Source organism: Polyodon spathula, chromosome 9 (assembly GCF_017654505.1).
Source record: "Polyodon spathula isolate WHYD16114869_AA chromosome 9, ASM1765450v1, whole genome shotgun sequence".
Lineage (NCBI taxonomy): Eukaryota > Metazoa > Chordata > Actinopteri > Acipenseriformes > Polyodontidae > Polyodon > Polyodon spathula.
Window position 1 is genome coordinate 2421173 of NC_054542.1, and position 16777 is coordinate 2437949.

General features: G+C 44.2%; 1 long non-coding RNA gene across 1 annotated transcript; it reads right to left on the reverse strand.

The window, feature by feature from the left end:
• Nucleotides 1–11817: 11817 nt before the first annotated feature.
• Nucleotides 11818–12507, reverse strand: LOC121321131. The gene is made up of 3 exons (XR_005950916.1): nt 12432–12507; nt 12048–12203; nt 11818–11880 (listed from the first exon to the last, which is right to left on the reverse strand). It is a non-coding gene; the product is annotated as an uncharacterized LOC121321131 (long non-coding RNA).
• Between the last annotated feature and the right edge of the window lie 4270 nt (nt 12508–16777).

Below are 16777 nucleotides of genomic sequence, written 5' to 3' on the forward strand. Positions count from 1 at the left end.
TTCGGAACTTTCGACCTGGAGATAAAGTGTTGTTATTGTTGCCCTCATCGGAATCTAAGTTGTTTGCTAAATGGCAGGGTCCCTTTCAGGTTATTCGAGCAATTGGTAAAGTCAATTATGAGATCCGACAGCCTGGGCGTCGGAAAGAAAGTCAAATTTATCATGTTAATCTCCTGAAACCGTGGAAAGAACGGGAAGTCCATTTTATATCTCCTGTACAGGAGGGAGAGGATTTTGGACCCTCAATTGAGTCAGAGTCAGCAATTGAGGTCCCGATGGGGGAACAATTAACTCCTGATCAGCGTGAAGAGGTAAGCAATCTAATTAAAATGTTCAGTGATGTGTTTTCTAACGTGCCTGGAAGAACGCATTTGATCGAACATGCTATTATCACTCCGCCAGGTCTAAGAGTTAGACAGAGACCGTATCGCATTCCAGAGAGTCGGAGAGATTCTGTTCGAAGGGAGGTGGAGTGTATGTTGAAACTTGGGGTAATTGAACCTTCCCGAAGTGAGTGGTGTAGCCCAATAGTACCAATAGACAAGCCAGATGGGTCACTACGATTATGTATCGATTTTAGGAGGGTGAATGCTATCTCCAAGTTTGATGCATATCCCATGCCTCGAGTAGATGAACTCTTAGACAAACTGGGGCAAGCTCGGTTTATTTCAACTCTGGATCTGACGAAAGGATATTGGCAAATTCCATTAACGAAAGCCTCTCGTGAGAAAACGGCATTTTCAACCCCAGAGGGTCTTTTTCAATTTTGTACTATGCCGTTCGGACTTCATGGAGCGCCTGCTACTTTTCAGAGACTAATGGACAGGGTTTTACAACCTCATCGAGAGTATGCAGCTGCGTATATCGATGATGTAGTCATTTATAGTTCTTCCTGGAGAGAACATTTGACTAGATTAGAAGCCGTCTTACAGTCTCTGAGGAGGGCGGGGCTCACAGCGAACATGGCAAAGTGCGCTATTGGAAAAGAAGAAACTAAATATTTAGGTTTCATAATGGGTAAGGGTAGAGTGAAACCGTTGGTTTCAAAAGTCCAGGCTTTGTTGGATTCACCGGTACCTACCACGAAAACCCAGGTGAGATCACTGTTAGGGTTGGCTGGTTATTACCGCCGCTTTATTCCACACTTTTCCACTATAGCCGCCCCTCTCACTGATCTCACTAAAAAGAACGCTCCAAATAAAATTAAGTGGAGTGCAGAGTGTCAGACAGCCTTTGAATCTATTAAAACTAATTTGAGTCAGGCCCCAGCATTAATAAGCCCGGATTTCAGCCGAGAGTTCGTCCTGCAGACAGATGCATCGCAGACTGGTCTGGGGGCGGTTCTGTCCCAGGAGAGAGATGGTATAGAACACCCGATACTATACATCAGTCGGAAGTTACTGCCCAGAGAACAGAGGTATTCGGTAGTGGAGAAAGAATGCCTGGCAGTGAAATGGGCAGTGGAATCTTTAAAATACTATCTTCTGGGACGACCCTTTGTACTCATCACAGATCACGCTTCTTTAAAGTGGTTAGACACGATGAAGGATTCAAACGCTAGGATTACGCGGTGGTACCTGGCGCTCCAACCCTTCGCCTTTCAAATAAGGTATCGTGCGGGTAAGTTACATCAAAATGCTGATTTTTTTTCCCGGGAGGGAGGTAAAAGGGAAGGGTTAGAGGTTTCCGAGTGTTCCTTCGGCTCCACTCTGAGGGGTGGGATATGTGATGAGTCAAAGGGGTTTCGGTCTGTGATTCAGCCTCCCGACAGTAGGTGGCATCAAACCAACTCGGGACTTCCCTTACCAAGATCTCGTGACCATGGCAAAAGTCATCTTTTGAGGGGCGGCACCTTGGTGAGGGGCGGAAGTACGAGTATGTAAATTCCAGCCACTGGAGTCAAGTGAAGGATAAGGACACGTGTCGGTTGGGGATTGGTGTTCCACTGACTACAGAGGCGGGACATTACATACTAAAGGGAACGTACTACTGTGTTCGGGGTTGGTCCGAAAGAAAAAGTAGGAGGAGTAACGGGTGAAGGGAGATACTGGTTTTGTGCAGCGGGTTTTTTTTGAAATACTAACATTTCTTTTGTCTTTTTTTTGTTTATGGTCACCACGAAGACAAATTAAAGACGAGTCATCACAGTTTGTTTTGGATTTCACCCCTGCACTCCTTCCCTCACACCATTTTGTTTTTCGTTTGTTATTTAATCCTTTTTGTTGTGTATAGAAAATAAAAATAAATTATTTTATTTCTGTACACATAAATTACTGTCTGGACATTCCATTTAATACACTCTCGCCTCACAATACTATACAAGTGTAATGTTGTTGTAGATAGATATTGTTTACCTAAATTAGAATATAAGTAATTGGGAAGCAATGGTGCAGTAATGTTTTACGGGGTCTTTCATAGTGTTCCTGTGGCCATTGAGTTTTATTTCTAGTACAGTATTAGCCCTTCTGTGTTTGTTCTACAGCTATACATGCTTTGCTTTAAGAACTGTATATAAAAGCATGCCTAAATGATGAAAAGGGGGTATTTGTTTGACATGCTGTAGGCATCTCTTGCCTTGCATCACTTGAAAGAACTTAATTTCTTTCTGCATGTCTGTGATTATGTTTTACCCTAAGCATTTTAATGTGTCATTAAAACATTATGTCTTAATCAAAACCTTTTAGAACATATTTCTAATATAAATGGATCCACAAACTGAAGTGGTGACTAGAAACATACCATGCCTTACATTTAGATTGACACAAACACTTGTGAAGTTGACATGGTTCCATTTTTTTTAAATATATATTTCAGATGAATTATTTCCCTGCCTTTTGGAGAGAAATAAAAGATTTCAAAGGATGTAATTTATATAGCAAAAGATAGATGCTCAGTTATAGGCTCATCCATATGATCACTTTGAAAGTACACAGAAGGTACTTAGTTTTAATAGTTTTAATAGTGTTTTAATAGCCTATGTTTGGAATATGTTTGTGGAGATGGTGGGGTATGCAAATATTTCAATTGGTGCCAGGCTCAGGCTCAGGATTTAAATTTGGGCCCAAGCAGACCTCTATTCTGAAGCCACTGGCTCTTGGATTGTTTCTAGGTGATTGGAGAATTTGGAAGAACTGCCTGTTTTTAGAAGGTTTGAAAAATGATTAATGCTTCTAGTATCTGCAAAAATCTAAAAAGCTTGCATTTGTTATAGCAACTTGCAAAGAGATTTATTTAGGTGTTTGTGGAAAATCCGAGTGGTTGATTTCAGAAGGAGAGAAAAAAAGGTCAGCAATTTGGTCACTGATCATATCTGGCAGTAGCTGCTAGAAAAAGCCCCGGCATGTTGCTTTGTCCAGACAAATGGAGACATCAGGATATTTGAACTTGCCCTTCATAGATGATCACCCAGGCAGCTTGAGAGGACTGGGGATAGGCGATGCAGTAGTGGAGCAGCAGAACTACATTGGGGTTAGGAGGGCTTACAAGCTGCACTTGCAGATACACCATGCTTCCAAGTAGAAATCTCAGAGGCAGATGGGATTGTGGGTAGAAGCTGGTGTCCGCAAGAAAGAAGTGCTTTAGAATAACCAGACACCAAGTTCTGCATGTGTATTACTCTTAATACACCAGCCATTGAAAGAGGGACTTCAGCCAGTCAAATCTAGCAGTCATGATGGGACATGATGCCCAACATAAGGATACAGCTCCACAATACCAAAATGGGAGAAGTTATACTGAAAACATTAACTTTGTCACCAAGTACACTATGTTCTTATTAAATGGAGAGTGAAAAAGATTAGACATCATGCATAATGTTCAATTACCTGTGGCAATCCTTAACCTAACCCCTACTGAGCCAAAAGCCAAGGTTGGTAAATGGAGGTGGCAGGTTCATCACCAAGTATCCAGTGCTAGCCAAATTTCCTTTAGAATATCAATAATCCACATGGAAGCTGCACTGCAGAAAGCAGACAGTGAAGATGAATAAATTTAGTTACCAGCTGGCAGAGATGTTCCATTCAGTGACAAAACCATGGGGTTTCCACCCACCCATTAGAACCAGCAAAGTGTGCTGTAAAACAGGCTTCTTTTTTCAGCAAGAGGGTTAACTGGCTGCCTGTTCCCAGCTGGTGTAAAAGAAATTACCGATAACAGTGGTCTCTGGAAATTTGTCCATACATCTGCTGGCTACCCCCAAATCAAAGACATGAACTTGAGCAAGATGGATTGTAGTCTCGGCCACAGTCTGCACAAAAAAGCGTGGAAGTGACAACACTGTAGGTGATAAAGGATTGTATCAATTGAGCCACCACCAAACCAGTGGCTTTCCCTTTAGATTAGCACACCACCACCCTGACCCTTAAACATACGTCTATAAATGTTGACTAATGTCCAAAGTCCTAGTACTACCTTTGTAGCAACAAAGCAGTGACAGAATTGAGGAGAGTGAATGTCACTGATAGGTTGACTGCAGTAACCAAACAGTTGATTATAACAAAATACTTGCAATTGTCGTGCCAGCATCGCCACCTTGTGTTTTAAAAGGGCATGGATGTTGTGGCCAAATATAACTATTAACAGTCTTGCAAAGCTAATCCTTTATCCCCAGGGGGGTCACAATGGATGGTTTAAAATCCAAACAAACTTCATTAACTCTCCACGGGGTAAAAACGATTGATTTTTATTTTTTTATTTTTAAAAAGCACACGAGGCATAAAAACACAAAAATTGAACAAAGTCCCCCCCCCCCCCCACCCATGGTAAAAAAAAAAAAAAAAAAAAAAGACTAGAAGTCCAAGAAAAATACACTGCAGAGTTAGCTGCCAAAAAGGCTGCAAAAGAAAAAGACGGAGCGTCAAGCTCTACAGACTCCACCACCCGGCATAGACATCCTCCGGGAGGCACTAGACCCATCAGGCAATGTCTCCTGGCGACACCGTCAAACCTGGTGGGGGAAAATGCCAGGAAACCTGGGAAAGGACACAGACCGGCTTTCAGGGACAAGGAGTACAGGTAAGTAAATCACAAATCGCTCTAGTGCAGCCCAGCTATTTATTTCCCCTTTGACCCCTGCATGTCTCCACCTCTCTCATAGCCTAGACAAGACTGCATTGCCGCTGCACCCTTGGATACTGTAACCGGTCAGTACTTCCAGTGTCGGCTGCCACAGCAGTGCCTTGAAACAATGCACACGGAAAAACTCAATGGAGGGCAAGGATTAGTTTGTAAATCTCTTCTATAGCTAACTAACCAGAAACAGACTTTCAAAAGAACAAAAAGAAACTGTACTCCCCTTGATGACCTTCACAGGATTCGGCCATCACTCCCAAACTGGCCTCCTCCGGGCCCGAACAGCCTGTGCTTAAGGAATTAAATTGTATCACTGCCTCTCTTCCTCGCCTTCCAGGAGGCATTCCCCTCAGGCCAACCCTCCTGACTCCAGTGCAAGTGAAAGAAAAAAAAGAATGATGGAGCAATAACTAGAAAAAAGTATACAGGCTCACCCTGGCACAAGCTTAATGTAAGCCAAGGGATAGCAGAATTTAATAAATACCCTGCATTAAAACCAAAAATACTGTAGTCATGAGTCTTCTTACTGATAGCTATACAGAACAGAGCCAACATTAGGTGTGGTTCAAAATTAGTGAGGTACCGTAGCCAATATAAGTGAAAAATGGAGATAAAAAGCAACAGTGCTGATACAAAAAACAAACTAAAACTAAATCCAAATTGGCTACAGTACCCGAGCTCCAGTAAAGTCCTGATGTCCAAAGCAATCTGTGGTCAAAAGCTCCAGTTAGTATTACTTCAAACCCTCCTGAATCCTCCTCTTCTATACTCCCTTTTCTAACCACTTGCCCAATCACCAGTCTTGCTCTGTGCTCAGAGGGTTTCGGTGCAGCAGATTCACTCATGCAGGAAACACACGAAGCAATATAGAAAAACAAAAAAACAAAACACTAGACAGTGAAACAAAATAAACAAGTGTGTCACCTGTGACATTTCCCCCTGCTTTGTCAATTGTCGTAAGGATTGGCAGCTAATCCCTATAGCGAATAGGAGCTACTCTGCTATTGGCTCTCTGGGACCTCCTCACCTGCTCTACAGGTTGGATCTCAGGCTCTGGATCTCCCTCCAATGTGGGCATATCTCCAAAATCCCCCACTGATTCTAAATCTCCCAGTATCTCATGTGCTTGGGGGGCACAAGCACAGGCAACTGTATAGGCATAAAAGATGGGTTCATAATTAAAGTTCCTCCTGGTGCCAGCTGTTCTGGTTCGAGTCTCAAGGTCTCTTTGTGGGGGTTCTTGCGGAGTCGTGGTCCAGGAGCAGGTCTTGAGATTAACTTGATGGATGGTCTTCTCAGTGACAGCCAGGTGCTCCAACAGTATCCTATATACTAGGCTTCCTGGGCCTAGGGGCACAATAACCACAAAGGGGTAAGGGTCCAAAACAAGATGCCACTTACCCCTTCTCTGTCGCCTGGAGTTCACCAGGACCAGTTCGCCTGGCCACAATGGAGAGTCTTTGGCCCGGAAATCATACCAATCCTCATCCCTGTCTGTTGCTTCTGTGAATTCTTCCACCACTCCATAGACCCATTCCAACATTTAATAAAAGGGAGTCAGTCCAGCACTCATGTACGCGTTATTGTAAGCATAGGTACGACTTTCAGAACCCGTAAAGCTTGCTTAGACCCTGGACCAACTGACTAATGCTGCACCCTGATCAGAATGGATACATTCTGGGCAACCAAACAGCTGGATTACGGTTGTCCATAGGGCAGTTACTGTAGTCTGAGCTGTCTGATCTCTTGTGGGTACATTCCAAGCAAACCTGGAAAAACAGATCCACCATGACCAAGTTTGTAAGGGCAAGTACCTCCAGAGCGATACAAGGACAAATAGTCAATAGCAATGATTTCCATAGGATAGGATGTTACGATGCAAATAAGGGGTGCTCTCATCTCTGGTGGTGACTTACTGCAGATGCTCCAGGGGCATTCAGCCATACATCTCTTGGTGCCGGTGCTCGTACCGGTAAAATCAGTCTTTAGAAAAGACAAAATCTTCGCACTGGCCACAGGTTGCGTGGTATCTTTCCCACACTTTGCAACCCTGGTTTCTTGGGACCACGATTCGAGTCCTCACCTCCATTTCCTGTTTCCATCTCCTTCCGCACCAGCATGACCGCCTCAATATGCAACTTACTCCACTCATGAAGGAGTCTTCAGGCCTCGGGTAGTGCATCGCTCCAGAGAGGTTTCAGGCAGAATCCTCTGCATACACTAAGTCCAAACCAATCAAATGGCCTGGTCCTGCCACTCTCTCCAGGAGCAGTCTAGGATCTCCTCTTCTAGGGGCTCCATCTGCACTAGGGCAACCTGAGCTTCCACTCTCCAGATAACCCTGAAATAACATCTGCATTCTGATTTATACCTGGTCTATACTTGAAATCAAACTTAAAATTAACCAGTTGTGCCACCCACCGCTGTTCGGTCACACCCAACCGAGCTGTATCCAGGTGGACTAGGGGATTGTTGTTAATGAACACAGTAAAATCAACCCCCCTAAGAATCTTAGGTATTTCTCGGTTACGGCCCATTTTAGCAGTTCTAACTTAAAAGAAGTATAATTATGATCACTCTGCTTGGCTATGTGAAGACTCCGGCTGGCGTAGGTGATTACTTGCTCCCATACTGCCCCCAAGCTGGCATCTGTATAAATCCAAAAAGGCAGTGTAAAGTCAGCCTAAGCTAAAAAATATCTGGACACTCACCAAGGCAGTCTTCAGTTTCTCAAAGGCAGCTTAGCACTGCAGGGTCCAGTCCACAGCTACTGTTTCCCTCCCCAACGCGGCAGTCCCATTCAGAAGGGCACGTAGCAGGATAGCAATCTTTGAAAATGTGGGTACAAACCTCCAAGAAGCCACAAGGCGCAGAAATGAACGTACATGGCAGACAGTAGTCGACAGAGGCCAGTTTGAAAAGAAAGTTTGTCAGGGTCTGCCGACACACCAGCTTGGCTCACGCGGTGCCTCAGATACCGAATCTCATATTGGAACAGCTTACGCTTCTTCGGTTGCAGCTTCAACCAGTGTTGCCACAACTTCTGGAAAACCAGTTCTAGATGAAGGTGGGTATTGAAACTAGAAGAGTTGTTGTCATCCAGGTAAATTAGCAAGGAGTCTTTTACCTGGCCTCCCAAGCAGAGCTGCATTAAATTGTTGTAATGAGTCCGAGGGGGGTGTGTGAAAAGCAGTACTCTCTATCCCGGATCCACTTCCACCTGCCAAATCCAAAAGGTGGATTAGATATTAGTCCATATATAACACACTTACATTAAATATATTGTAATGACCCAAGGATTTGCACTACAGCAGGACCAACTATCTGTTCCATTTGTTTGATGTGTTTCTGTAATTTGGCTTTGTCTCTGTTTAATTACTCTGGAACAATGTCAGGACTATAGGGTGCTGTCAAGCTGTTTTATGATGTGACCTATAGTTAAGCCCAGAGATAGGCCCTGTGCCAATTGCAGGAGGATAGAAGAGCCAGGGAAAGGTGAAGAGGCTGTGGGTAGACCGGAATGGAGGCACAGTCTGGTGACATGAAGACAACAGTATTGCGTGAGGAGCAGCTGGGAGGCCTTGCTCACAATGCTGCATGGCCGGGTCGACAGTGAGAAGGTCCCCTGGCTGAGTGCTGCACTAAGAGGTGATGTGCAGCTTGCTCTCCTGAACCTCTCCCACCTCAGACTACCTGGGTGAGCTACCGGGCACAGATATGTCCCGGTCCAAATATATATTGGGGGGGGGGGGGTCGCATGAACAGCCTTGGTCGACCGTGACACTGATGCATCCTGATGCGATTCCGGCATGGATTTGACTGGATCCCACATCTCTCCAGGTCCGCACGGTCACAGGGGAGCTTGGACCCATGAAGAGAAAACTAACCCTAGCAATCCACCACCCCATCTAGGCAGCAACAGTACAAGACCCTTGCATCCTGGGTTTGGAGTTTCTCAAATACACTGACAGCCAATTGGATCTCAGAACCAGGACTTTGCATTTCCAACGGGGCATGGCTCTGACCATGGCCCACCTGATGGAACCAGCCACCCTCCCAGGACAGGCTAGTAGGAACCTGGGCCCCTTCAAATCGCAAGCCACCAGAAATGGGACCCCAGCAACACAATAGTCCCAGGAATGAGAGCCCCACCCCCATGCACAGAGATCATTGTCTGATCGGCCCTCCCCTGGGCCCAGCAGAGGTCTCCACCCCCCACAGAGCAGGAGAAAAAAGTGCATCCCCAACCTACCAGTGAACCTCCAGCAACCCAGATCAAGCTAGTCCTATTATCAACCAGCAGGAGGATGTAACTTATGCAGCAGTGACCTCTGTCTGGCAGCACAATCGAGTGGCTTACCCAGGAACTGCAGGACCAGGTGTAGGAGCTGCTGCTAGAGTACAAAGAGCTTTTCTACCACCAAGGAGGGAGCTAGATGGATACCTGTTGCAGCACCAAACACACCTAGTTGCCTCCCCACCACTGGCATGGGTTGCATAGATGTCTGGGTCCAATCGTGGACATGAGAAGTAGTTGGAGCAGAGAACAAAGCCAAAAAATATATATAAAATGAGTAAGAGTAGTTTTTATTATTTTTTTATTTAGTGGTTTCACAGGTATTCATGAACCAAGGAGGTATGAGTGTGGAATGGAGAATGAGAAAGCACACAAGACAAGAGAAACACCAGGAGAGCCGTAGCATGGGCGTTTTTTAAAAAAGTTCTATAATGCTGCATTTAAATATTTTTGTGTGTGTTCAGTTAACAAGCACAAAAAGCATCACGTTTACACACCCACACAAAAGCAGTTGGAGCTCCAGCCCAGCATGACTATAGGGCCTTTTTTTTTTTTTTTTATATTTAACACTTAATGTTGCTCAATATTCAATTGTGACAGAGAAAACAGTTCTGAATAGGTGGTTTTGGAGTAGCAATAAATGAATATACAGTTCGCCTTAATGCCCCACCAGGGCTCACGTGTTGGAGAATAAACCAGGATGACCTGAGAAATAACCCATCACTGTGGGCTTAGGTTTCACGCAGACTCATTTTGATAGGGAAGTTTTCAAAGTCACCAGACACTACAGTATGTACAGCAGTTATTGTAAATTTCTGCTGGGGGTGCTACAGTACAAACTTGTAGTAAACCGTTTCCATTTAATTTCCTTCATGTTTAAACCCACTAGATAGGGAATGTTAATTACAAAATCAGAAAAGCCACCCATCACTTAATTGCTGTAACATCTGTATACATGTTAGACTCAATTTGTATATGGAAGACTGTAGAAATATTAAATACAAACACATTTGTAGCTTAAGACACAGGTCAGGCAGGTATTAAATTCTGTGTTGCACATTATTGCTCAAGCATGAAAGCACAGAGCTAAATCTGAGAGTCAGACAGAGCTAGCTAATACAGTTTATTAATATAACTAAGCCTAAACAAAGACAACAAAATGGACCAAATGGTTAGAGCTATGCAGCTCTCATTCAGAACAGGATAAACCAGAAAAAGCTGCAGTGTTCTAGGTGGAAACTTCATTCTACACAGCATTCCACTGATGGCTGCATGTGGGAAGTGATGGTTGAAAGCCCCTTTCCAAGCAGTCTTGTGACACCCTAGGAATGCACCACATTGTATGCCACCATTGTTTTGATACCTTACAGGAAGAACACCAATATTTCCAGAAACAACTCAGTATATGTAGTTGCCAGGAAAAACAGGGATCATGTCATTTTGAATTCATATAGAACAAACAGCCACAACACCCTCTAGTTCCACATGTATTCCAGCTGCATGTGCCCACACAATCACCTCTGCTGATTTCAATCAATCAGAATCAAACCCCTCCAATATTATAAATATATTACCAATACTCCAATTGAAATAATTTTGTCACAGCAGAGCTATACCTTGTCAAGATAAAAGATCACACATTTACAACTAGAAACATGCACAGAACAAAGCCGAACAGAACTTGCAGACTGGCTGAAGTCTGTGGCAGGACTAGGCAGCCCAGCAGCCAGGGTATTGTGCACAAGTGTCCAAGTTTCACGTCCCATTTTCAAAATTAGTAACTCACTGTATACCTAAAGCAAAAAGGTATGCACACCTTAACCTGCTAAATCTCAAGGTAAGCATGTTGAATGACAGGTACTCCAGCTGGCAAAGGAAAGTGCAGTAGGTGCAGGTCTTGATTGACAGTCATTGCAACAAATGAGCATTCCAAGTGAGACAGTACTAAACGGACCACTAAGACCAACTGCAACCCCCAGCCATTCAGAGCAGAATGAGATGGACAAGGATAACTACACAAAACTAGAAGACCAAATGATTGGTAAAAAACACTGTTCTTGCTCAATCTTTCATATAAAGTGTGTTGAACTCTTCAGGAATTTGACAAATCTAAAAAGTCATTAGCTAAATGAAATTCCATCTGCTCAAGTACAAAGCCCCGTCTAGCAGCAGGGACAAACCAGAAGTAGCACCAAAGACTCAGGGAATTGTAGGCACGATTACTCCAGTTTCTTTTGACATGTTCTATACAAGTCAGTTTCTCTAATCTGACTCTGCTTAACATGCAACCCCCCCGCCCCCCAATACCTGGTGCAGGAATTAAATTTCATAAGGGGGGGGGGGGGGAAGGGAAAGAAGCCACAAGACAGAAGTAACAAGAAATAGTTTTATTCAAGTAAAACTGCTTTTTTGGGACCTGACAATTTGCAAAACAACCCTTTTGAGGAAGAGACAGATACCAGGATCAGCAAACCAAGCAGCCCCAGGAGTCCATGGACATGCATCCAGTGCTTCTGAAAGAAATGCAAAAAAGTGGCAGAATATTTTGGTACTTGACAATGAAGCTTCAGGTCAAGCACTAATCAGTGCACTTCACACAGACCTAGATACTTTGGCCCAAAAAGCACCATCTTGAAAAAAAATAGTACTGCTTCAATACACCACCATCTCAATTACTTACCTGTTCATTAGGAGACAGTCTCATCCAAAAGGAAGGTTCCTTCACTGATGAAGCCAGTATGACCATAAGCAGATCGCTTGGCTACACTGGATTTCCCAGGACAGGGCTTTTCTGCACAGTGCCCTCCCACACTAAGATCTACTGGAATAGGCATCTCTGTGGAAGGAGAGAGTCATCTGGAATAACTAACCAATACTTTGTGGTACCAATATTAGATAATGGGGGAGTAATTCAAATATTTCAGGGGAAGTGTCAAATAAAATAAAGATAGCAGACTTCATGCTGCAATAATTGAAGGCTTGACCTAAAAAAAAAAAAAAGAAAGGCCACGCTTTAGAAAGGACCAACATCCTTAGAAGTCCAAATAGTATTCCAGGAACATACCTCTCCCATCAAAGCATCCTTCATTACAAACACTGTGTTCTGGGGAGCACACTTCAGTTGAACACATGAAATAGATCTAAGAGAAAGTAAATAGTTAGAACAGCATTTGCCTTTGAAATGCCACATTTGTCTAGGCAGAGGCAATCTTGAATATACAACTGGACCACAAAAAAGCCACACAACTCACCTCCTCATCCAAATGAGGCTTGGTTTTGTAGTCCAGGAACTGGAAGAGTCGTATTTCAAAGCGTCGAGTGTGCTTGGATACAGGCACGTTATTGTATTTGACATTGAGGCCAGCAGCACTGCTATAATCCAGCATGTTTGGGCAACTGTGGGGGAGAAATGCAGAAGGGAGTCCAGACAGCTGCCAACTACGAGTGACGTGCATAGCAGCCACATTGTAATGCTTCTAGCAGCTGCAACAGCATAAATAGCTTGCAGTGATTTCAGGTAATATTGGATATAGTCTGAGCCAGTCATCTAACTGGTTGCTAAAGTCAACTCCTATCAAAACAGCTCAAAAGTAGGTGGTGCTGTAGCTGTTGAGGGTAGGTTTAAGAATATAAGGTGAGCCATTTGGTCACATCTAGCAGTAACGGCTGGACAAAGCCCTGGCATGCTGCTTTGTACAGACAAATGGAGACACCAGGATATTTAACAGTCAGTAAGGAAGGATACCTCACCCTTCATAGAGGATCACCCAGGCAGCTTGAGAGGACTGGGGATAGGCAATGCAGTAGTGGACCAGCAGAACTACATTGGGGTTAGGAGGGTTTACAAGCTGCACTTCCAGATACACCTTGCTTCCAAGCAAGCTCCTCAGGGGCAGATGGGACTGTGGGTAGAAGTTGGCGTAGCTGGCGTCTGCAAGAGACAAGTAGTTTGGAATAAAGCAGACACTCCAGCCAGTCAAATGTAGCAGTCCTTCTGGGATACAGTGCTTAACATAGGGCTACATCTCCACAAAACCAAATAGACATTACCTTCAAGTACACTACAGCCAGTTTAAAATGGAAATTTGATAGCCTGCATTTTAATTCCATTACCTGTGGCAATCCTTAACCTAACCCCAAGAGAGCCAAAAGCCAAGGCTGCTGACGGAGGCGGTGGGTTCACCACCAAGTAACCAGTGCTGGCCAAGTTTCCTTTAGAATAGCGACATTCCACCTGGAAACTGCAGTGCGGAGGGGAGACGGGACAAAGAATCAATTTAGTTAACCAGTTGCCACAGATGCTCCATTCAGTAATAAAGCCATGAGGGCTTTTACTCCAAATCATGGGGTCCCCCACCCACCCATTACAACCAGCAAAATAGGCTTCTTTTCAGCAAGAGGATTAACTGGCTGGCTGCCTGTTCCCAGCTTGTGTAAAAGCCATTACCGATAAGGGTGGTCTCTGGTAATTTGTCCATACATCTGCTGGTTCCACTGAACCAAGCCATCAACTTCAGCAAGATAAATTGTAGTCTTTGCCACAGTCTGCAGAGAGGAAAAAACCCTTGGATGAGAACACTGAAGCAGACAGGAGGATTGTAAATCAACAGGGCCACCCCAAAACCAGTGGTATTCCAGTAGATTAGCACCCTACCATCCCCCCTTAAGCATATGGCTCTAAATAAGGACTGCAATGCCTAAAAAGTCCAAGTACTATCTTTGCAGTACCCAGGAGAGTGCACTTACAAAGACATGTGTCCCACAGCCAGTCACTGGGAATTTGAAGATCGCAAAGTCTGGAGTGCAGATTACAGGGGCACAGGATTGGTTTCCTGCAATTACCAGACTGCCTGGATCAATCTCTGGCTTGGTTGAGGTGCGATATACTGCAAATACAAAATGCCCATCTGCTGTGCATGCTGAAAGAGAAAGCCAAGAACTACATTAATGCAACTTGCAGGAAATCTTCCACTTATGAAAGTCTGTTTAGTTGAAGGGCCATTGTCCTGTACAGAAAGGCTGGAATTCAGTGCTGTTAGAAAAAAGGCTTCTCCCTCTCAATACGTAATCTCTATTTCTTTGCAAACTGTTCAATCTGGAGTGCTCATTAGACGAGCAGTGTTAATATTTATATATGATCAAAGTGTAAAACCAAGCCATACCATCCAGAGGATAGTAACACTGGGAAGTTGTTGCATCCACACAGCATCCATTGGCCACACACAGTTGTGGATCAGCATTAGGTGGACCGCAAGCAACCTGCTGATATCTTGGTATCTTGCACCCTGCAAAACAGTAAACTTCAATGTTTGTTGTATAGGGAAGACCCTGTAGTTTAGGTTATCATCTATAATACAAGACTAAAGCACTCCTGCATTATGAAAAAGTGCCTAGTGAACAAACACTTACCCTCACGTGGTACTAGACCAGGAACAGGACACTTGGCCTGTATATCTCCTCGTTTCCCAGTAAGAGCTGTGTAAACGACTCTCAGGATATAGAAGTTGTTCTAGAAGTGGAAAGAGAGTTGATCATTCTTGACAGGATTTTGATCACTTGCAATACAAATGGAGATCACAGCTGCAATTGCCCTCAGCTTACCAGGATCTTGACATGACAGGCCTTGTAAGGAGCGGTCAGGATGTTCTTGCCATTTCTCCTCACCACACTATAGCCACAAGTCTTGGGAGCACTGTTAACCGCTACCAAGTTGTTGGATTCATCTACAACAGATGCCACATTTAGAGCTTGCTTTGTTTCACGGCACCCACGTTGCTGTGTACCAAGCCAACTCACCCATTAAGTGGATATCTTGTAGCAGTCCCCCAGGAAGCTCCACTGTCATGCAAGTATCACTGCAGAGGACAGAAACCCCAAAGGGAGGGAGCAGCGATCCAGTTGGTAAAGCTGCACATTTCATCTGCACTGGTGCCCTTTTCCCAGTAAGGGTTACATATACTAGAGTCAGGACATAATTCCCATTCTGGAAGAGAATTAAGGGAGGGTATTTACATGCATAGGAATTTTAAAAAGGAACAGTACAGAAAGCTTAACACTTACCAGCATCTTGACATCACAGGCTGTGTAAGGGGTTGTGAAGATGTTCTTGCCTCTCCCATGCACCAAGCTGTAGCCACACTTTCTACCATCATCTTGGACAGTTACCAGAGTGTTGGATTTATCTGCAAGGTTGCCATGAGATTAAGTTGCCAGGGTTATTGCCAAGCAATTTGGGTGGGAAGTGATCTGGGAAAAAGGCACAATTTACCTATCACAGCTACTTGTTCAATTGGTCCTTCAGGCAGCGATATTGTCATGGTGGAGGCTTTGCAGACAGTGGGTATTGTTGGTTTTCCAGTAGTGGGTGTAGAGGGAGGGGGTTTTGTGGGCTCTGCAGCACTGGTTGGGCATTTCATCTGAACATACCCTTGTTGCCCAGACATTGTATAGCGGATTGTTAAGATGTAGTTCCCATTCTAGAACACAAGAGAAAGAGGTCAAGAATGCCAGTTACCGATCTGCCTGTGCGCCAGATCTCCAAACTTCAGCTACCTTTAGACAGAACCTTAAGCCAAGAGGCCAAACACTGTTTGAAATTAGTCCACACAAGCCTAGTCCAACAGGGGCAATAAAGATCCAGCAGGTAAAGCTGATTCTCCAACTACAGAATCATTGTACACCGGGTTTAAATCTACTAGTGTCCACGTTGGTTTCAAGTTTAAACAGCCACACCTCCCTCCCCATGATTACCAGTATCCGGACATCACAGGCTTTGTAGGGGGTTATGAAAAGGGTCCTTCCACTTCCCTGCAGCAAGGTGTAGTTGCAGTACACAGGAGCTTTGTTGACTACTACCCATTTGTTGGAATAATCTACAAGACAAAGTTACCATAAGATTCCCTTACTGTGCCATGACCAAATTTACATGCGTCTAGCAAAAACCCAACTTGCCTAGAAGCTCCACTAGGTCCAGAGGTTCCATGGGCAGCTCCACCATCATGACAGAGGAGTCACACACCACATCTGGTGCTGGAGGGGTCCTTGTTGATTTTGTGGTTGTGTTTGTAGTTGCAGGTGCTTTTGTTGGTTCTCCTGCACTAGTTGGACATTTCATCTGCACATATCTTATTAACCCATTAACTGTTGTATAGCGCAAGGCCAAGAAGTAGTTCTCATTCTAGAAGACAATTCAAGATGTGCATTAAAAGGGTTTGAGCAAGTAAAATCAGAAGCAGAACCTAGAACCAGCTAATCCCCAATTTGGGGGATCTGCAGAAACACTAGATCTCAGGATAACTAAACACAACATTAAATCCAAGACCTGTGATCAGGGCAAACCCTGGCCCTATCTGGCAAGAGCACTAGTTTAATTCTCTTGCCACTCTTCCCCACACCAGCCTTTGCAGTTTG